Source organism: Pleurodeles waltl, chromosome 4_2, assembly GCF_031143425.1.
Source record: "Pleurodeles waltl isolate 20211129_DDA chromosome 4_2, aPleWal1.hap1.20221129, whole genome shotgun sequence".
Lineage (NCBI taxonomy): Eukaryota > Metazoa > Chordata > Amphibia > Caudata > Salamandridae > Pleurodeles > Pleurodeles waltl.
The window spans coordinates 480,691,503-480,713,787 of record NC_090443.1 but is presented as its reverse complement, the minus strand read 5'-3'; the positions used below and the strand labels follow the sequence as shown (position 1 = coordinate 480,713,787).

The following is a 22,285-nucleotide window of genomic DNA, read 5'->3' as shown; positions in this document are numbered from 1 at the left end:
AATCTGCGCTGGTCATCTGATGACGCAGGAGGGGGATTCACAATCTATAGTGGTGTTTAACTCAGAGGTGACTTCTCCTCGATCTGATCCCAGTGTAGCGCAACATATGGGCAATTCTTCCAACTCCTGGACAAAACCTTTACTGCGCAGTCGCACACAAACACTACATTAAATTTAGATGTGATGATGGGGACAAATTTGTCCCACAATTTGACGAAGAGAACTGCTACGATGACCGTCAGGATGTCAGTAGTCTGTTCACCTCCTTAGATAATGGGTTGGACTCTCCTGGTTATATATTTATTTATATATATATATATATATATATATATATATATATATATATATATATATATATATATATATATATATATATATTCGATGGCATGTGTAGCTGCAGATACACATGCTGTGCGCGGAGTGTTACAAGTTGTTTTTCTTCAAAGAAGTCTTTTCGAGTCACGAGACCGAGGGACTCCTCCCTTTCGGCTCCATTGCGCATGGGCGTCGACTCCATCTTAGATTGTTTTCTTTCTGCCATCGGGTTCGGACGTGTTCCTCTTTGCTCCGTGTTTCGGTTCGGAAAAGATAGTTATCCATCGAAAATTTGCGCTCGGTATCGGGTTAGTGCTAGCACATCGACACCGAAGAAAGAAGAGCTCCGGCAGCCCTTCGGGGCTTCCACTCCTCGCCGGGGCCTGGTCGGCCCGGCTGCGTCCATCTTCAAAGGTCATGGAACGGACTCCCTTCCGCTTCTGCCCCAACTGCCACGCTAAGTATCCTTATACAGACCCACACTTGGTCTGTAATCTGTGTTTGTCCCCCGAACACAAAGAGGATACTTGCGAGGCCTGTCGGGCATTTCGATCCAAGAAGACACTGCGGGATCGTGGAGCTCGAAGACTTCAGATGGCGTCGACACCGGCAGGACACACCGACGTCGAAGAAGAGGAGACATTCTCCATTCGGACTCGGACGAGTCCGAGAGTGAGCAGCCGAAGACGTAACAAACCGTGAGTAAACCAGACCCGGGAAAAACTCACTCGAAAATCATGAAGGCCAAGGGGACGCCACCGCTGACAGGCCATGGCTTTACCCGAAAACACGGTGACCAAACATCGGCACCGAAAAAGGCCTCCCAGCAGCCGAAGACATCCGACTCCGGTCGAGATACCGGCTCCGAACAGACTCAGCACCGAGATACCGGCTCCGACCAGACCCGACACCGAGAGATTGGCACCCCGAAAGCCAAAAAGGTTTCCTCGGAACCGAAATAGACTGTCGAAAAGGTTTCGGTGCCGAAACATGCAGCCTCAGAGCCGAAACATAGCTCCTATACAGACGAACAAGGCCTTTCCACACAATTACAAGGCCACAGGTTTGAACAAGAACTGGGAATGGGAGAGCCAGACCATTCCCAGAGGAGGCTCCATATACAAAAAGACACGGGGAAAATCAGAACTCTTCCTCCAATAAAAATGAAGAGGAAGCTTGCATTCCATGAGGCGGAAATGCAGCCAAAAGCAAAAGTGGCTAAAGAAAAAACACCACCACAGTTTTCTCCACAGCCATCGCCACCGCACTTGCCATATCTGTCCCCAGTAGCAACACCCCCAATGATGCAGTCACCAACGCACACAGGGATGAGCCAAGGTGACCCGGATGCATGGGATTTGTATGATGCACCGGTCTCAGATAATAGTCCGGATTGCTACCCGGCAAGGCCATCACCACCTGAGGACAGTACTGCTTACATGCAGGTGGTTTCCAGGGCAGCTACTTTTCATAATGTAGCATTGCATGCAGAGCCCATAGAAGATGACTTCTTGTTCAACACCCTGTCATCGACGCACAGCCAATACCAGAGTTTGCCAATGTTACCAGGCATGTTAAAACACGCCAAACAGGTGTTTCAAGACCCAGTCAAGAGCAGAGCCATCACACCTAGGGTGGAGAAGAAATATAAACCTCCCCCTACGGACCCTGTGTACATTACACAACAGTTAACTCCTGATTCGGTGGTAGTAGGAGCAGCCCGGAAAAGGGCAAACTCACAAACTTCTGGAGACGCACTACCGCCCGACAAAGAAAGTCGGAAATTCGATGCAGCAGGCAAAAGGGTGGCAGCACAGGCAGCCAATCAATGGCGAATTGCCAATTCGCAAGCTCTACTGGCAAGATACGACAGGGCGCATTGGGATGAAATGCAACATCTCATTCAGCACCTTCCCAAAGAGTTCCAGAAACGTGCCCAACAGGTTGTCGAGGAGGGCAAAACTATCTCCAACAACCAAATAAGGTCAGCTATGGACCCAGCAGACACGGCGGCCAACAGACAACAATTGTTTGGGCCGGAGGTGGATACAGCGATAGACAAACTGAAGAAAGACACTGACACGGCCAAAGCCATGGGCTCGCTCTACTCCCCACAGAGCAGAGGCACTTTTAAGAAGCCGCACTTTAGAGGGGGGTTTCGGGCCCAGACCACAGAGCCTTCCACCTCATAAGTCAGACCCACATATCAGGGCCAATATCAGAGAGGAGGTTTTCGGGGACAATATAGGGGTGGACAGTTCCCTAAAACAAGAGGGAAATTTCAGAGCCCAAAAACCCCACAAACTAAACAGTGACTTCAACATCACAAACCCCTACCACGCAACACCAGTGGGGGGGGAGGCTCACAAATTATTACCTAAACTGGGAACACATAACTACGGACGCGTGGGTCCTAGCCATTATCCAACATGGTTATTGCATAGAATTCCTACATTTACCACCAGATGTGCCCCCAAGAGCACACAACATGTCCAAACAACACTTAGATCTGTTACAACTGGAAGTCCAAGCATTGTTACAAAAAGAAGCCATAGAACTAGTACTCAACCATCAAAAAGGAACCGGTGTTTACTCCCTGTATTTCCTAATTCCAAAAAAGGACAAAACACTGAGACCCATATTAGACCTCAGAACATTAAATCTTTACATCAAATCAGATCATTTTCACATGGTAACACTTCAAGATGTGATTCCCTTGCTCAAACAACAGGACTACATGGCAACATTAGATCTCAAGGATGCTTATTTCCACATACCCATACATCCTTCCCACAGGAAATACTTGAGGTTTGTAATCCAAGACGTGCATTACCAATTCAAAGTGTTACCGTTCGGCATAACAACAGCCCCAAGGGTATTCACAAAATGCCTTGCAGTAGTAGCTGCTCACATCAGGAGGCAGCACATGCACGTATTCCCTTACTTAGACGATTGGTTAATAAAAACCAGCACTCAGCAACAGTGTCTTCTACACACAAAATACGTCATAGAAACCCTTCACAAACTAGGGTTCTCTACAAACTACCAAAAATCTACAACCGTGTCAAATACAACAATACTTAGGAGCAACAATCAACACACAAAAAGGGATTGCCACTCCAAGTCCACAAAGAGTACAAGCCTTCCAAAATGTAATACTAAACATACACCCAAACCAACACTATCAAGTGAGGTTTGTAATGAAACTCCTAGGCATGATGTCTTCATGCATAGCCATTGTCCCAAACGCAAGACTACACATGCGCCCCTTACAACAATGCCTAGCAACACAATGGACACAAGCACAGGGTCAACTTCAAGATCTAGGGGGTTATTACAACTTTGGAGGAGGTGTTAATCTGTCCCAAAAGTGACGGTAAAGTGACGGATATACCACCAGCCGTATTACGAGTTCCATAGGATATAATGGACTCGTAATACGGCTGGTGGTATATCCGTCACTTTTGGGACGGATTAACACCTCCTCCAAAGTTGTAATAACCCCCCTAGTGTTGATAGACTGCCAAATACACTCCTCGCTTCAATGGTGGAATCCTATAAATTTAAACCAAGGGTGGCCATTCCAAGACCCTGTGCCTCAATACGTGATTACAACAGATGCTTCCATGATGGGGTGGGGAGCACACCTCAACCAGCACAGTATACAGGGACAATGGGACGCTCAACAAAGGCAACTGCATATAAATCATCTAGAGCTGTTAGTAGTGTTTCTAGCATTGAAAGCATTTCAACCGCTAATAGCCCACAAACACATTCTTGTCAAAACAGACAACATGACAACAATGTATTACCTAAACAAACAGAGAGGGACACACTCATCACAACTGTGTCTCTTAGCACAAAACATTTGGCATTGGGCAATTCACAATCACATTCGCCTAATAGCACAGTATATCCCAGGGATTCAAAACCAGTTAGCCGACAATCTCAGTTGAGATCACCAACAAACACACTAATGGGAAATTCATCCCCAGATACTAAAAACTTACTTTCTACGCTGGGGAATACCAGAAATAGACCTATTCACAACAAAAAAAAACGCACAATGCCAAAACTTCGCATCCAGGTATCCACACCCTCACTCCAAGGGCAATGCGTTATAGATGAGTTGGTCAGGGATATTTGCTTACGCTTTTCCCCCTCTCCCACTCCTTCCGTATCTGGTAAACAAATTGAGTCAAAACAAACTCAAATAATACTAATAGCACCAACCTCGGCTCGCCAACCATGGTATACAACACTACTCGACCTGTCAGTAGTACCGCAAACTACCAAACAGACCAGATCTGTTAACTCAACACAAACAACAGATCAGACACCCGAATCCAGCATCACTCAGTCTAGCAATCTGGCTCCTGAAGTCTTAGAATTTGGACATTTAGACCTTACACAAGAATGTATGGTGGTCATTAAACAAGCTAGTAAACCTACTACAAGACATTGTTACGCAAACAGATGGAAAAGATTTGTTTATTACTGCCATAATAATCTAATTCAACCACTACATGCTTCCGCAAAAAACACTGTAAGCTACTTATTACATTTACAAAAATCTAAACTAGCATTTTCTTCCTTTAAAATACATCTCACAGCAATATCTGCCTAGCTGCAGATTACACATTCAACATCACTCTTTAGAATCCCAGTCATCAAAGCATTTATGAAGGGTTTAAAAAGAATCATACCCCGAGAACACCACCAGTTCCCTCGTGGAACCTCAATATTGTATTAACACGACTCGTGGGTCCACCATTTGAACCCATGCACTCTTGTGAGATGCAATACTTAACCTGGAAAGTAGCCTTCCTAATAGCTATCACATCTCTTAGGAGAGTAAGTGAAATACAAGCATTTACTATACAAGAACCCTTTATACAAATACACAAACATAAAGTGGTTCTCCGTACAAATCCCAAATTCTTACCAAAAGTTATATCACGTTCCACCTAAACCAAACAGTGGAACTACCAGTCTTTCTTCCACAACCAGACTCAGTAGCCGAAAGAGCCTTACATACGTTAGACATTAAAAGAGCACTAATGTATTATATTGATAGAACAAACCAGTTTCGCAAAACAAAACAATTGTTTGTAGCCTTTCAAAAACCTCATGCAGGAAATCCAATATCCAAACAAGGCATTGCCAGATGGATAGTGAAATGTATTCAAACCTGCTATATTAAAGCAAAAAGAGATCTACCTATTACGCCAAAGGCGCACTCCACTAGGAAGAAAGGCGCTACAATGGCCTTTCTAGGAAATATACCTATGACGGAAATCTGTAAGGCAGCCACATGGTCTACGCCTCATACATTCACAAAACATTACTGTGTAGATGTGTTAACAACACAACAAGCCACAGTAGGACAGGCTGTATTACGAACATTATTTCAGACAACTTCAACTCCTACAGGCTAAGCCACCGCTTTTGGGGAGATAACTGCTTACTAGTCTATGCACAGCATGTGTATCTGCAGCTACACATGCCATTGAACGGAAAATGTCACTAACTCAGTGTACATCTGTTCTGGCATGAGACGCTGCAGATTCACATGCGCCTCCGCCTCCCCGGGAGCCTGTAGCCGTTTTAAGTTGATGAAACTTGTACATTTGTAAATTTGTAAATATACACTATTTTTATACACATTATGTACATACATACTTACTCCATTGCATGGGCATCTTTACTATATACACAATTCCTACCTCACCCTCTGCGGGGAAAACAATCTAAGATGGAGTCGACGCCCATGCGCAATGGAGCCGAAAGGGAGGAGTCCCTCGGTCTCGTGACTCGAAAAGACTTCTTCGAAGAAAAACAACTTGATACACTCCGAGCCCAACACTAGATGGCAGGATCATGCACAGCATGTGAATCTGCAGCGTCTCATGCCACGAACAGATGTACACTTGGTAAGTGGCATTTTATATATATATATATATATATATATATATATATATATATAAACACACACACACACACACGTGTTCGATGGCATGTGTAGCTGCACATAGTGAATATGCAGCACTACATGCTACAAACCGATGTACACTGGGTAAGTGACATTTTTCATTCAATGGCGTGTGTAGCTGCAGATACACATGCTATGCATAGACTACAAAGCAGTAAGTCCTCCCAAAAAGCGGTGGCTAGCCTGTAGGAGTTGAAGTTGTTTGAAATAACATTTGTAAGACAGCTTGGCCTACAGTGGCTTGTTGCTGTGAGAACACATCAACACAGTAGTGTTTTGTTAATGTATGAGGGGTTGACCATGTAGCCACTTTACATATGTCAACCATTGGTATGTTTCTTAAAAAAAGCCATTGATGCACCTTTCTTTATTGTAGAATGTGCTTTAGGAGTGATCAAATGAATGATATAACATGTTTGTATACGTCTAACAATCCATCTTGCTAAACCTTGTTTTGATATAGGATTGCCTGTATGTGGATGTTGGAAAGCAACAAAAGTTGGTTTGTTTTCCTAAAATGTTTAGTAATCTCTATGTAGTACATAAGAGCTCTTTTGATATCTAGGAAATGAAGAGCTCTTTCTGCCACAGAATCTGGCTGTGGAAAGAAGACTGGCCATTGCACTTTGATTAATGTGAAAAGGCGATACTACTTTTGGTAGAAATTTGGGATTTGTTCTTAGTACAACCTTATGTTTGTGCACTTGGAAAAAAGGTTCTTCAAGAGTGAATGCTTGTATTTCACCAACTCTTATTAAAGAAGTAATAGCTACAAGGAAGGCAACCTTCCATGTTAAAAATGTAATTTGGCAAGAGTGCATGGGTTCAAAAGGTGGTCCCATGAGTCTGGTAAGTACAATATTTAAATTCCATGATGGAACAGGTGGTGTTCTGGGTGGAATGATGCACTTTAATATGACGGCTTTGATAACAGGAACTCTGAATAGAGAAGTATGTTGAATAGTCTGTAAGTATGCAGATATTGAAGTAAGGTGTATCTTGATGGATCAAAAAGCCAAATTTGATTTCTGCGAAAGAAGTAAATAGCATACAATATCTTGTATAGATGCTGTAAGTGGATCTATGCTCTTAGATTGACAATAGTAGACAACTCTTTTCCACTTATTTGCATAGCACTGTCTAGTAGTAGGTTTGCATGCTTGTTTAATTACTTCCATACATTCTGGTGGAAGATTTAAATAACCAAATTCTATGACTTGAGGAGCCAAATCACTAGATTGAGAGCATTGGGCTTTGGACACCTGATTTGACCTCTGTTTTGTGTTAACAAATCTGGTCTGTTTGGAGTGAGATACTACAGATAGGTCTAGTAGTGTTGTGTACCAAGGCTGGCGTGCCCATGTTGGTGCTATGAGTATCATGTTGAATGATGTTTGACGTAATTTGTTGACTAAAAATGGAAGGAGTGGGAGAGGGGGAAAAGCGTAAGCAAATATCCCTGACCAATTGATCCATAGAGCATTGCCCTTGGATAGGGGATGTGGGTGTCTGGATGCAAAGTTTTGGCATTTTGTGTTTTCACTTGTTGCGAATAGATCTATGTCTGGTTTTCCCCATTTTCTAAAGTACCTTTGAAGTACTTGGGAGTGAATCTCCCATTCGTGTGTCTGTTGCTGATTTCTGCCGAGGAGATCTCCCAACTGATTGTCTATCCCTAGAATGTATTGTGCTAGTAAATTAATTTGATTGTGAATTGCCCATTTCCAAATAGTTTGGGCTAGAAGGGACAGCTGAGATGAATGTGTCCCTCCCTGTTTGTTGAGATAATACATGGTTGTCATGTTGTCTGTTTTTATGAGAACATTCTTCTGTTTGAGAAGAGGTTGAAATGCTTTTAGGGCCAGGAACACACCTAATAATTCTAAGTGGTTTATGTGTAGCTGTTTCTGTTTGACATCCCATTGCCCTTGAACGGTCTGATTGTTTAGGTGAGCTCCCCAACCGATCATTGATGCATCTGTTGTAATTATGGTTTGAGGCACAAGGCCTTGAGACGACCGCCCCTTCATGAAATTGCTGCGATTCCACCATTGAAGGGACATATGTGTTTGGCAGTCTATCAGCACTAGATCTTGAAGTTGACTGTGTGCTTGTGACCATTGTTGGGCAAGGCACTGTTGTAAAAGGGCCTCATGTTTAATCTTGCATGTGGAACTATTGCTATGCAAGATGCCATAATTCCAAGAACCTTCATCATAAATCTTACAGTGTATTGTTGATTTGGCTGTATGAGTGGTATTACGTTTTGGAAAGCTTGTATCCTTTGTATATTTGGATAGCACCTAGGTACGGTTGTACTTGTGCTGGTTGAAGGTGCGACTTTTGGAAGTTTAGAGAGAATCCTAGTGCGTGCTAAGTTTCTATCCCATAACGAGTATGTTCTTGGCATTGTGTAAGATTGCTTGATTTTATTAGCCAATCGTCTAGATATGGATATACATGGACAGTTGTGTAAGAGTGCTTGATTTTATTATCCAATTGTCTAGATATGAAAAGACATGGATGTGTTGTCTTCTTAAGTAAGCCACTACTACTGCTAGACACTTTGTGAACACCTTTGGAGCTGTTGTTATGCCAAATGGCAAAACTTTGAACCAGTAGTGTTTTCCTGCTATGACAAACCTGAGGTATTTTCTGTGAGCTGGGTGGATGGGTATGTGGAAATACGCATCTTTGAGATCTAGATCAGTCATAAAGTCTTGTTTTTGCAGTAGTGGAATAACATCTTGCAGAGTTACCATGTGAAAATGCTCTGACAAGATGTATAGATTGAGGGGCCGGAGGTCTTATATGGGCCTGAGGGTGCCATCTTTTTTGGGAATTAGGAAGTATAGTGAGTACTGTATACTCCTGTTCCTTGTTGAGACTGTGGAACTAATTATATTGCTTGCTTTAACAGTAGAGATTGTTGGAAGGAAATGCCTCCTTGGCATGGTTCCCCCCTGACTTTTTGCCTTTGCTGATGCCAAGTTATGATTTAAAAGTGTGCTGAGGCCTGCTAACCAGGCCCCAGCACCAGTGTTATTTCTCTAACCTGTACCTTTGTCTCCACAATTGGCACACCCTGGCATCCAGGTAAGTCCCTTGTAACTGGTACCCCTGGTACCAAGGGCCCTGATGCCAGGGGAGGTCTCTGAGGGCTGCAGCATGTCTTATGCCACCCTGGGGACCCCTCACTCAGCACATGCACACTGCTTGCCAGCTTGTGTGTGCTGGTGGGGAGAAAATGACTAAGTCGACATGGCACTCCCCTCAGGGTGCCATGCCAACCTCACACTGCCTATGGCATAGATAAGTCACCCCTCTAGCAGGCCTTACAGCCCTAAGGCAGGGTGCACTATACCACAGGTGAGGGCATAGGTGCATGAGCACTATGCCCCTACAGTGTCTAAGCAAAACCTTAGACATTGTAAGTGCAGGTAGCCATAAGAGTATATGGTCTGGGAGTCTGTCAAACACGAACTCCACAGCACCATAATGGCTACACTGAAAACAGGGAAGTTTGGTATCAAACTTCTCAGCACAATAAATGCACACTGATGCCAGTGTACATTTTATTGTGAAATACACCCAGAGGGTATCTTAGAGATGCCCCCTGAAAACATACCCAACTTCCAGTGTGGGCTGACTAGTTTTACCAGCCTGCCACACACCAGACATGTTGCTGGCCACATGGGGAGAGTGCCTTCGTCACTCTGTGGCCAGGAACAAAGCCTGTACTGGGTGGAGGTGCTTCTCACCTCCCCCTGCAGGAACTGTAACACCAGGCTCACCCCCTTTGTTACAGCGCCACAGGGCATCCCAGCTAGTGGAGATGCCCGCCCCTCCGGCCACAGCCCCCACTTTTGGCGGCAAGGCCGGAGGAGATAATGAGAAAAACAAGGAGGAGTCACTGGCCACTCAGGACAACCCCTAAGGTGTCCTGAGCTGAGGTGACTCTGACTTTTAGAAATCCTCCATCTTGCAGATGGAGGATTCCCCAGTAGGATTAGGGATGTGCCCAACCCCCCCACCGGGAGGAGGCACAAAGAGGGTGTAGCCACCCTCAGGGCTAGTAGCCATTGGCTACTAACCTCCCAGACCTAAACACCCCCCTAAATTGAGTATTTAGGGGCCCCCAGAACCTAGGAAGATAGATTCCTGCAACCTGAAGACGAAGAAGGACTGCTGACCTGAAGCCCTGAAGAGAAGACGGAGACACCAACTGCTTTGGCCCCAGCCCTACCGGCCTGTCTCCCCACTTCAAGAAAAACCGCAACAGCGACGCGTCCCCCACGGCCCAGCGACCTCTGAAGCCTCAGAGGACTAAACTGCATCTAAAAGGACCAAGAAACTCCAGAGGACAGCGGCCCTGTTCCAAAGAAACTGCAACCTTGCAACAAAGAAGCAACTTTTAAAAACCACACGTTTCCAGCCGGAAGCGTGAGACTTTCCATTCTGCACCCGACGCCCCCGGCTCGACCTACGGAAAACTAACTCTACAGGGAGGACTCCCCGGCGACTGCGAGCCCGTGAATAGCCAGAGTTGACCCCCCTGAGCCCCCACAGCGACGCCTGCAGAGGGAATCCAGAGGCTCCCCCTGACCGCGACTGCCTGCTTCAAGGAACCCGACACCTGGTAAAGACACTGCACCCGCAGCCCCGAGGACCAGAAGGAACCGAACTCCAGTGCAGGAGCGACCCCCAGATGGCTCTCTTCCTAGCCCAGGTGGTGGCTACCCCGAGGAGCCCCCTCCCTTTGCCTGCCTGCATCGCTGAAGAGACCCCCGGGTCTCCCATTGAAACCTATTGCGAACCCGACACCTGTTTGCCCACTGCATCCGGCCGCCCCTGTGCCGCTGAGGGTGTACTTTGTGTGCCTGCTTGTGTCCCCCCCCCCCGGTGCCCTACAAAACCCCCCTGGTCTGCCCTCCGAAGTCGCGGGTACTTACCTGCTGGCAGACTGGAACCGGGGCACCCCTATTTCCATTGAAGCCTATGTGTTTTGGGCACCACTTTGACCTCTGCACCTGACTGGCCCTGAGCTGCTGGTGTGGTAACTTTGGGGTTGCCTTGAACCCCCAACGGTGGGCTACCTTGGACCCAACTTTGAACCCTGTAAGTGCTTTACTTACCTGTGAACCTAACAAATACTTACCTCCCCCAGGAACTGTTGATTTTTGCAGTGTCCAATTTTAAAATAGCTTATTGCCATTTTTGCCAAAACTGTACATGCTATTGTGATGATGCAAAGTTCCTAAGATACCTGAGTGAAATACCTTTCATTTAAAGTATTGTTTGTAAATCTTGAACCTGTGGTTCTTAAAATAAACTAAGAAAATATATTTTTCTATATAAAAACCTATTGGCCTGGAATTGTCTTTGTGTGTGTTCCTCATTTATTGCCTGTGGGTGTACAACAAATGCTTAACACTACCCTCTGATAAGCCTACTGCTCGACCACACTACCACAAAATAGAGCATTAAAATTATCTCTTTTGGCCACTATCTTACCTCTAAGGGGAACCCTTGGACTCTGTACATGCTATTTCTTACTTTGAAATAGTACATACAGAGCCAACTTCCTACAATTGTACTTCTTGTTGTAACAGAACTGTACGTTCGGGGGGACAACTTGTGATATCGTGGTGGAATGTTTGGAGGGGTGGATATTAGTTCTAGGCAATAGCCATTTTGGATAATTGATAATACCCAGTTGTCTGTGGTGATATTTTGCCAATGAGAGTGGAATTGCTGTAGTCTTCCCCCCACAGGAGATGTGTTGAGTTGAAGGGAGGGAAGGAAGTCACTGTTTAGGCTGTGATTGTTTAGAGGTTTGGAATTTACCATTATTTCTGAAGAATTGACCTCTGTAGGATCCTCTAAACCCACCTCGTTGATACTGGGTTTGTTGTGATTGCTTTGTTTGGGAGGTGGAAGCCTCTAAGGATTGTGGCTTAAAACCTCCTCGAAACTGTGCCTGCGAAAGGACCCTGTATATGGGGTGGGGTATAAAGCGCCCATTGCTTTCACAGTATCGGAGTCCTTCCTCAATTTTTCAATAGTGGTATCCACTTCTGGGCCAAAGAGGTGCTTTTTATCAAAAGGCATATTAAGTACTGCCTGTTAAATTTCTGGTTTAAAACCAGAGGAACGTAGCCATACATGTCTTCTGTTTGTTTCAGCAGTGTTTATACCCCTTGCAGCTGTATCAGCAGCATCAAGGGCGGTTCTTATCTGATTATTGCTAATCGCTTGCCCCTCTTCTACTACATGCTGTGCCCTTTTTTGGTGCTCTTTTGGGAGATGGTGTATAATATCCTGTATTTCATCCCAATGGGCCCTATCATACCTGGCTAAGAGTGCCTGAGAATTTGCAGTTCTCCACTGATTTGATGCTTGTGTAGCAACTCTTTTCCCTGCTGCGTCAAATTTTCAACTCTTTATCAGGATGTGGTGCATCTCCTGAAGACTGACTATTTGCCCTTTTTCTTGCTGCACTGACTACCACTGAGTCAGGAGGGAACTGGGGCCAGATGTAGGAAGATTTGATTTTGCTACTCGGAAGTTGCAAGTCGGTGCGACTCGCAATTTCCGAGTCGCAAAATCATATGCAGAATGGTGTCTCAGACATCTTCTGCGAATCGCAAGGTGGTCGCAAAGACCCACCTCATTAATAATAATGAAGTGGGTCGCAATTTGCGACCCCCTTGCGATTCACTGCACTCACAGGGATGGTGGCCTGCTGGAGACAGCAGACCTCCATGTCTGTGACTGCTTTTTTAATAAAGCAGTTTTTTTTTTTTGTATTGCAGCCCGTTTTCCTTAAAGGAAAACGAGTTGTAATACAAAAGAAAAAATGAAAACATTTGGTTTCGTTTTTTCAGAGCAGGCAGTGGTCCATTGGACCACTGCCTGCTCTGAAAAAATATTTATGGCGACAACCACAAAGGGGAAGGGGTCCCATAGGGACCCCTTCCCTTTTGCGAATGAGTTAGCACCCCCTTGACATGAGTGCTAACTGCAAATTGCTTTGCGACCGCGTTCGCGGTCACAAAGCAATTCTGCATTGCGGTGCGAATCGCAAATAGGAAGGGAACACCCCTTCCTATTTGCAAGTCACATTCCCATTTTGCGAGTCGGAACTGACTTGCAAAATGGAATTGTGCATCGCGATGCGCGTTTTGCATGGCGCAAACTGCGAATTTCGCAGTTTGCGCCATGCAAAACGTTTCGTACATCTGGCCCCTGGTGAGTAATGTAATCGGGTCCAAAGGTGCAGGCTTATACTTTTTATCAATTCTAGGTGTGATAATCCTAGCTTTTACAGACTCGCTAAAAATTTGGTCTGCGTGTTTAACCATGCCTTGTAACATTGGGAGACACTGGTACCTTGAATGTGTAGAAGACAGTGTATTAAATAAGAAATCTTCTTCTAACGGCTCCGAATGCATGGTTACCCCATGATAAGCTACTGCCCTGGATATTACTTGGGTGTATGCAGTGGTATCTTCTGGAGAAGAAGGTTTTGATGGGTAAATATCTGGGTTATTATCTAGGATGGGATCAGGGTCATAGAGATCCCATGGGTCTGCCGTACCTCCTTGTGAATATAAAGAATGTTTTGGAGAAGGCAGTGGTGGTGGGCTGTTGTGAGATGAGAAAGATAATTGTGGAGAATGAGGAGGAGAAGTATGGAGGGGTAATGGCTTCTCCTTTTGTTTTTGCACCTTTGCTGGTGGCTGTACAGAGTCCAATTCTTCTTGAAAAGCCAACTTTCTTTTTGTCTTTAAAGGAGGTGCAGTAATAATTCTTCCTGTCTCCTTATGGATATGTATTCTGGACTGTCTCTCATCCATAACCTGTATTGGTTCAATTTCAGGCTCTTCCTCAGAAGTCTTATGAGATTCTCTAAATTTTTTTAAAAGTCCTTGTTCCTCTGTATATGAGGATTTTTTCGGCTCCTAAGTGTGTAGTTTTTTCGGTCTGGAAAAGGTAGTCGAAGGTCTCGGCTTCGAAGCCCATTGCCGAATTTTCGACTCTGAAGAATGGGCTTTTTTACTGGAGTCTGAAACAGTGCCTTTAACAGGTTTACTCGGCGCCGACCCCAAAGGATGGTCGCCAACAGTCTTTTTACGGGCCGAACCATGGCCTTCCGGCAGTGGTGTACCCAAGACCCTTAAATGTTTTTTGTGCAGGGGTGTAGCGGCAGGCGTACTCGCATGCTGGCCAGCTGTGATGGGTCTGTTGTCTTCCAACTCTTGTTCGGAGTCTGTGTCTCGGATGGAGACTGCCATCTGCGCCTGCTCTTCCTCCATGACGTCGAGATGTTCACTGCTTTTCAACGCATTTCGAGTCTTCGGCTCTGCGATCTTGGAGGGTCTTCTTTGATCGAAATGATCGACAAACCAAGTGCTGGTCTGTATAGGGGTACTTCGCGTGGCACCGAGGGCAAAAATCGGAATGGAGTCCGATCTATCAGGCTTTCCATGCGGTAGGCCTGAACAGGCCCGAGTCCGGCGCACACGCCCCGAATGGTGGAAAAAATTAAGGTTCTGATGGTTTTACCGGTTCGATGCTAGATGGGAAACACGATTGAAACAATACCGACAAGTAAGAAGGTTTTCTATGGTTTTTCAAATCGAAATCTCGGAGCGAAAGGAAACACGTTCAAACCCAACTGCGGAAAGAAAACAATCTAACAATGGAGTCGATGCCCATGTGTAATGGAACCAAGAGGAGGAGTCACTCGATCCCGTGACTCCGAAAAGACTTCTTCGAAGAAAAACAACTTGTAACACTCCGAGACCAACACTAGATGTCGAAAGACCTATGCATAGCATGTGTATCTGCAGCTACACATGCCATCGAACATATATATATATGTTCGATGGCATGTGTAGCTGCAGATACACATGCTGTGCACATCCCGCCATCTGGTGTTGGGCTCGGAGTGTTACAAGTTGTTTTTCTTCGAAGAAGTCTTTTCGAGTCATGAGACCGAGGGACTCCTCCCATTTTGACTCCATTGCGCATGGGCGTCGACTCCATCTTAGATTGTTTTTTTTCCGCCATCGGGTTCGGACGTGTTCCTTTTCGCTCCGTGTTTCGGGTCGGAAAGTTAGTTAGAATCTCGGAAAAAACGTCGGGATTGTTTGCGTTCGGTATCGGGTTAGTTACAACAGATCGACACCGAATTTTGAAAAGCTCCGGTGGCCCTTCGGGGTTTTTTCGATCCCCCGTCGGGGCCTGGTCGGCCCGGCCACGTATGACTTCAAGGCTGATGGAACGGACCCCATTCCGCTTCTGTCCAAAATGCCATAACAAGTATCCGTATACGGATCAGCATCTGGTCTGTAACTTGTGCTTGTCCCCAGAGCACAAGGAAGATACTTGTGAGGCCTGTCGAGCGTTTCGGTCCAGAAAGACGTTAAGAGACCGAAGAGCCAGAAGACTGCAGATGGAGTCGATGCCGACAGGACAATAGCTTTTCGAGGAGGAAGAAGAAGCTTTCTCTATCCACGAGTCGGACTCGGAAGAGCTCGAGGCCGAAAAAATGCCGAAAACCGTGAGTAAGACGTCGAAACATAAGACTCACGAGAAGTCAACAAAAGCCCAGGGGACGCCACTGCCAACAGGCCATGGCTTAACCCAAAAAATAGGTGACCAAGCCAAGGCACCGAAAAAGGGCACGCTGGTGTCGAAGTCATCCGACTCCGGTCGAGATACCGCCACACAGCAATCTCGGACCCGAGACATCGGCTCAGAGAAATGTCGGCACCGTGACAGCGGCACTGAACAAATTCGGCACCGAGAAACCACCACGCCGAAAATTACAAAGGTTTCTTCGGAGCCTAAAAAGACGTCCGAAAAAGTTTTGGTTCCGAAACATCCAGCCTCGGAGCCAAAAACAGGTTCCTATACAGAGGAACAAGGATTGTCCTCCCAAATGCAAAAACATAGATTTGGAGAGGAACTTCAAGCTGTAGAGCCAGACTATACTCAAAGGAGGCTCCACATTCATCAAGACACAGGGAAGATAACCACTCTTCCTCCAATTAAAATAAAAAGAAAACTTGCCTTTCAAAAAAAGGACAAGGAGCCACAGGCAAAGGTGGCAAAGAAAACAACTCCACCACCGTCTCCACCACCATCAGTGCACACATCACCAGTAGCAACTCCTCCACTGATGCACTCCCCGACTCATACTGCCATGAGTCAAGATGATCCCGATGCATGGGACCTTTACGATGCTCCAGTATCGGACAACAGCCCAGACTCGTACCCTGCCAGGCCGTCCCCTCCTGAGGACAGTACATCTTACACACAGGTGATCGCAAGGGCAGCTGCTTTCCATAACGTCACCTTGCATTCCGAACCAATTGAGGATGACTTTTTGTTTAACACGCTATCCTCCACTCGTAGCCAATACCAAAGACTACCTATGCTCCCAGGAATGCTAAAACATTCAAAACAAATCTTTCAGGATCCTGTTAAAGGCTGAGCCATAACTCCAAGGGTGGAGAAAAAGTACAAGCCACCGCCAACAGATCCTGTTTATATTACAAGCCAGTTAACACCAGACTCAGTAGTTGTTGGGGCAGCTCGTAAGAGAGCAAACTCTCATACCTCGGGGGACGCACCACCTCCAGACAAAGAGAGTCGCAAATTTGATGCTGCGGGCAAAAGGGTTGCAGCACAAGCAGCAAACCAATGGCGCATTGCCAATTCACAAGCACTTTTGGCAAGATATGATAGAGCTCACTGGGATGAGATGCAACATTTGATAGAACACTTACCCAAGGAGTTCCAAAAAAGAGCACAACAAGTGGTGGAAGAAGGACAAAGTATCTCTAATAATCAGATACGGTCTTCAATGGATGCAGCAGATACGGCTGCAAGGACAGTAAATACTGCAATAACAATAAGAACGCACGCATAGCTGCGCACGTCAGGTTTCAAGCCAGAAATTCAACAAGCCGTGCTAAATATGCCATTTAATGAACAGCAGTTGTTTGGGCCGGAAGTCGACACTGCTATTGATAAACTCAAGAAAGACACTGATACAGCAAAAGCCATGGGCGCAGTCTACTCCCCGCAGAGCAGAGGCACATTTCGCAAAACACCTTTTAGGGGAGGGTTTCGAGGACAACCTACAGAAACCACAACATCACAAACAAGGCCCACTTACCAAAGCCAATATCAGCGGGGAAGTTTTCGGGGGCAATATAGAGGGGGACAATTCCAAAAAAATAGAGGAAAATTCCAAAGCCCCAAAAGTCCTTAAAATAAGCAGTGACTTACAAGTCACACATCCCCATCACATAACACCTGTGGGGGGAAGACTAAGCCAATTTTACAAACATTGGGAGGAGATAACAACAGATACTTGGGTACTAGCAATTATCCAGCATGGTTATTGCATAGAATTTCTCGAATTCCCTCCAACAGTCCCACCGAAAACACACAGTATGTCAAAACAACATATAAATCTTCTAGGATTAGAATTTCAAGCATTGCTCCAAAAAGAGGCAATAGAATTAGTACCAAAACAAGAACTAAACACAGGAGTTTACTCACTGTACTTTCTGATACGCAAAAAAGACAAAACTCTAAGACCTATACTAGATCTCAGAATATTAAATACATACATCAAATCAGACCACTTTCACATGGTTACATTACAAGAAGTAATCCCACTGCTCAAACAACAAGACTACATGACAACGCTGGATCTAAAGGATGCATATTTCCATATACCAATACATCCTTCACACAGAAAGTACCTAAGGTTTGTATTCCAAGGGATACATTACCAATTCAAAGTGTTGCCATTCGGAATAACGACTGCGCCAAGAGTTTTTACAAAATGTCTAGCAGTAGTAGCTGCACATATCAGAAGGCAGCAAATACATGTGTTCCCGTACCTAGATGATTGGTTAATCAAAACCAACACGCAAATACAGTGTTCACAACACACAAATTATGTCATAGAAACCCTACACAAACTAGGTTTCTCAATCAATTACTCAAAGTCACACCTTCTGCCGTGTCAAACACAGCAATACCTAGGAGCAACAATCAACACAGTAAAAGGAATTGCCACTCCAAGTCCACAAAGAGTCCAAACATTCCACAATGTAATACAAGCCATGTATCCAAACCAAAAGATACAGGTCAAATTAGTAATGAAACTCCTAGGCATGATGTCCTCATGCATAGCCATTGTCCCAAACGCAAGGTTGCACATGCGCCCCTTACAACAGTGCCTAGCATCACAGTGGTCACAGGCACAGGGTCAACTTCTAGATCTGGTGTTGATAGACCGCCAAACATACATCTCGCTTCAATGGTGGAACAGTATAAATTTAAACCAAGGGCGGCCTTTTCAAGACCCAGTGCCACAATACGTAATAACGACAGATGCATCCATGACAGGGTGGGGAGCACACCTCAATCAGCACAGCATCCAAGGACAATGGGACATTCAGCATAGACAGTTTCATATAAACCACTTAGAACTGTTAGCTGTGTTTCTAGCGCTGAAAGCATTTCAACCCATAATAACCCACAAATACACTCTTGTCAAAACAGACAACATGACAACAATGTATTACCTAAACAAACAGGGAGGAACACACTCGACACAGTTGTGTCTCCTAACACAAAAAATATGGCATTGGGCGATTCACAACCACATTCGCCTAATAGCACAATTTATTCCAGGGATTCAGAATCAGTTAGCAGACAATCTCTCTCGGGATCACCAACAGATCCACGAATGGGAAATTCACCCCCAAATACTGAACACTTACTTCAGAATGTGGGGAACGGCACAAATAGATCTATTTGCAACAAAAGAAAACTCAAAATGACAAAACTTCGCATCCAGGTACCCACAACATCAGTCTCAGGGCAATGCACTATGGATGAACTGGTCAGGGATATTTGCGTACGCTTTTCCCCCTCTCCCACTTCTTCCATATCTAGTAAACAAGTTGAGTCAAAACAAACTCAAACTCATACTAATAGCACCAACATGGGCAAGGCAACCTTGGTACACAACACTACTAGACCTTTCAGTAGTACCTCATGTCAAACTGCCAAACAGACCAGATCTGTTAACACAACACAAACAACAGATCAGACATCCAAATCCAGCATCGCTGAATCTAGCCATTTGGCTCCTGAAATCCTAGACTTCGGGCACTTAGACCTCACACAGGAATGTATGGAGGTCATAAAACAAGCTAGAAAACCTACCACTAGACACTGCTATGCAAATAAGTGGAAAAGATTTGTTTATTACTGCCATAATAATCAAATTCAACCTTTACACGCATCTGCAAAAGAGATAGTAGGATACTTACTACATTTGCAAAAATCTAAACTAGCTTTCTCTTCCATTAAAATACATCTTACGGCAATTTCAGCTTACCTGCAAATTACGCACTCAACTTCATTGTTTAGGATACCAGTCATAAAAGCGTTTATGGAAGGCCTAAAGCAAATTATACCACCAAGAACACCACCAGTTCCTTCATGGAACCTCAACATTGTCTTAACACGACTCATGGGTCCACCTTTTGAGCCCATGCACTCTTGTGAAATGCAATACTTAACGTGGAAAGTTGCATTTTTAATTGCCATCACATCTCTAAGAAGAGTGAGTGAAATTCAAGCATTTACCATTCAAGAACCATTTATTCAAATACACAAAAATAAAGTTGTTCTACGGACCAATCCTAAATTTTTACCAAAAGTAATCTCACCGTTCCACTTGAATCAAACAGTAGAATTACCAGTGATCTTCCCACAGCCAGATTCTGTAGCTGAAAGAGCACTACATACATTAGACATCAAAAGAGCACTAATGTACTACATTGACAGAACAAAACTAATTCGAAAGACAAAACAACTATTTATCGCCTTTCAAAAACCTCATACAGGAAATCCAATTTCAAAACAAGGCATTGCTAGATGGATAGTTAAGTGCATTCAAACCTGCTATCTTAAAGCTAAAAGAGAACTGCCTATTACACCAAAGGCACACTCAACCAGAAAGAAGGGTGCTACCATGGCCTTTCTAGGAAATATTCCAATGAACGAAATATGTAAGGCAGCAACATGGTCTACGCCTCATACATTTACCAAGCACTACTGTGTAGATGTGTTAACTGCACAACAAGCAACAGTAGGTCAAGCTGTACTAAGAACATTATTTCAAACTACTTCAACTCCTACAGGCTGAACCACCGCTTTTGGGGAGATAACTGCTTACTAGTCTATGCACAGCATGTGTATCTGCAGCTACACATGCCATCGAACGGAAAATGTCACTTACCCAGTGTACATCTGTTCGTGGCATTAGTCGCTGCAGATTCACATGCGCCCACCCGCCTCCCCGGGAGCCTGTAGCCGTTCAGAAGTAGATCTTAAACATTTGTAAATATATTACTTGAAACTTCATTATGTACATACGCATTCACTCCATTGCATGGGCACTATTACTAGCATACACAACTCCTACCTCACCCTCTGCGGGGAAAACAATCTAAGATGGAGTCGACGCCCATGCGCAATGGAGTCGAAATGGGAGGAGTCCCTCGGTCTTGTGACTCGAAAAGACTTCTTCGAAGAAAAACAACTTGTAACACTCCGAGCCCAACACCAGATGGCGGGATGTGCACAGCATGTGAATCTGCAGCGACTAATGCCACGAACAGATGTACACTGGGTAAGTGACATTTTCCATATATATATATACACACACACACACACACACACACACACACACAAACACACACAAAATGCTTTTAATTTTGGGTTAATTTTCTGAGTTTTTATAGTTGTGATTGAATGTGTTTTTTCTTTAATGTCGGTTTCCCGCTCTATCACACTTTTGGTTTGCAATTTCCCTTTGGTCTCTTTGTTTCCTGTCCCTCCTGCCTTCCCATTTCACCACCCTCTTCCTTCTATGTCACCTGCATTTTTCTCTGACACAGCCGGCCAAACACACGTGCGCACTTAGATGCACTCTCTCCTCCTATCCCACCCCACCTCCCATGGTCGAGCCCGCCCCTCCCTGAACATGCTACTGGCTGAGCCAGCAGCTGAAAGATAAAATGCTAATTAAATATTGTTTTATTTTTCAGCTCATGGCTTAGCCAGGGGGGCAACGCTCCTTCGCCATTGCGAAGAAGCCGCCCCTGGCCCTTCTGCTGTATAAATTTGACAGCCATTTTGCAGCATTGTTGAATCCAACAATTCATATCATTGTTATAACCCACAGTTTACATATTGCATATGTTGACATTAAAAAAAAGACCTGTCATTCTTCTGGGTGCTAGTCCATTTGATAGAGCCACTTTTCACTATGGTTTCTTCAGTGTTGTATATCATACACCGGAGTTTACAACAGCATGAATGAAATGGAAAGACAAAGGCTTGATATTAAGCCTTTGAAAAACTAGATTGCAGTAGCTAAGCAGAAACAGGCTTTGCAGGAATGGGCAGGTTAGAGCATCAGTAAACAATCAAGACTAAAATGCACAGCCCATAGTACCAAGATCAGTCCTGTAGTAGAACTCCGTGGCCCAAGAGACCAAACTGTGTTGCGTCCAATGTGGTACAACTTTAAAATGGCCACAAAAGAGGGACCACTTAATTAGGAGAAACAACTGCCAAACAGCCATAATAGCATTAACAGTTGGTATAAATCAGAACGAACCAGAACAATTTTGATTTATTGATAAGTCTGTAATATTACATTATTTTCTGGTCAGGTCTACCATGTTCTCCAAGAGCTCCTGCCCCTCACCTTCTGTGTAGGCATACATTTCCTTTACTCCATCCATTAGTGATTTTTCATTTTCCTTTTGTGTCCTTTGACATCTGTCCCTCAACCCTTTCATGCTCTCTGTATCTTGTTCCCCACCCATCATAGCTCTTTGGTAGCACACCCTATTATGCTTTCTG

The 22,285-nt window shown here is 44.7% G+C and overlaps 1 protein-coding gene and 1 long non-coding RNA gene across 5 annotated transcripts in view; one reads left to right on the top strand and one right to left on the bottom strand.

Annotated features, from left to right (window-relative positions):
- LOC138294165 (uncharacterized) overlaps positions 1–22,285 on the bottom strand; it is a 407,566-nt gene that overhangs the window by 147,432 nt on the left and 237,849 nt on the right. The window lies entirely within an intron of this gene.
- FBXW9 (F-box and WD repeat domain containing 9) overlaps positions 1–22,285 on the top strand; it is a 178,010-nt gene that overhangs the window by 73,268 nt on the left and 82,457 nt on the right. The window lies entirely within an intron of this gene.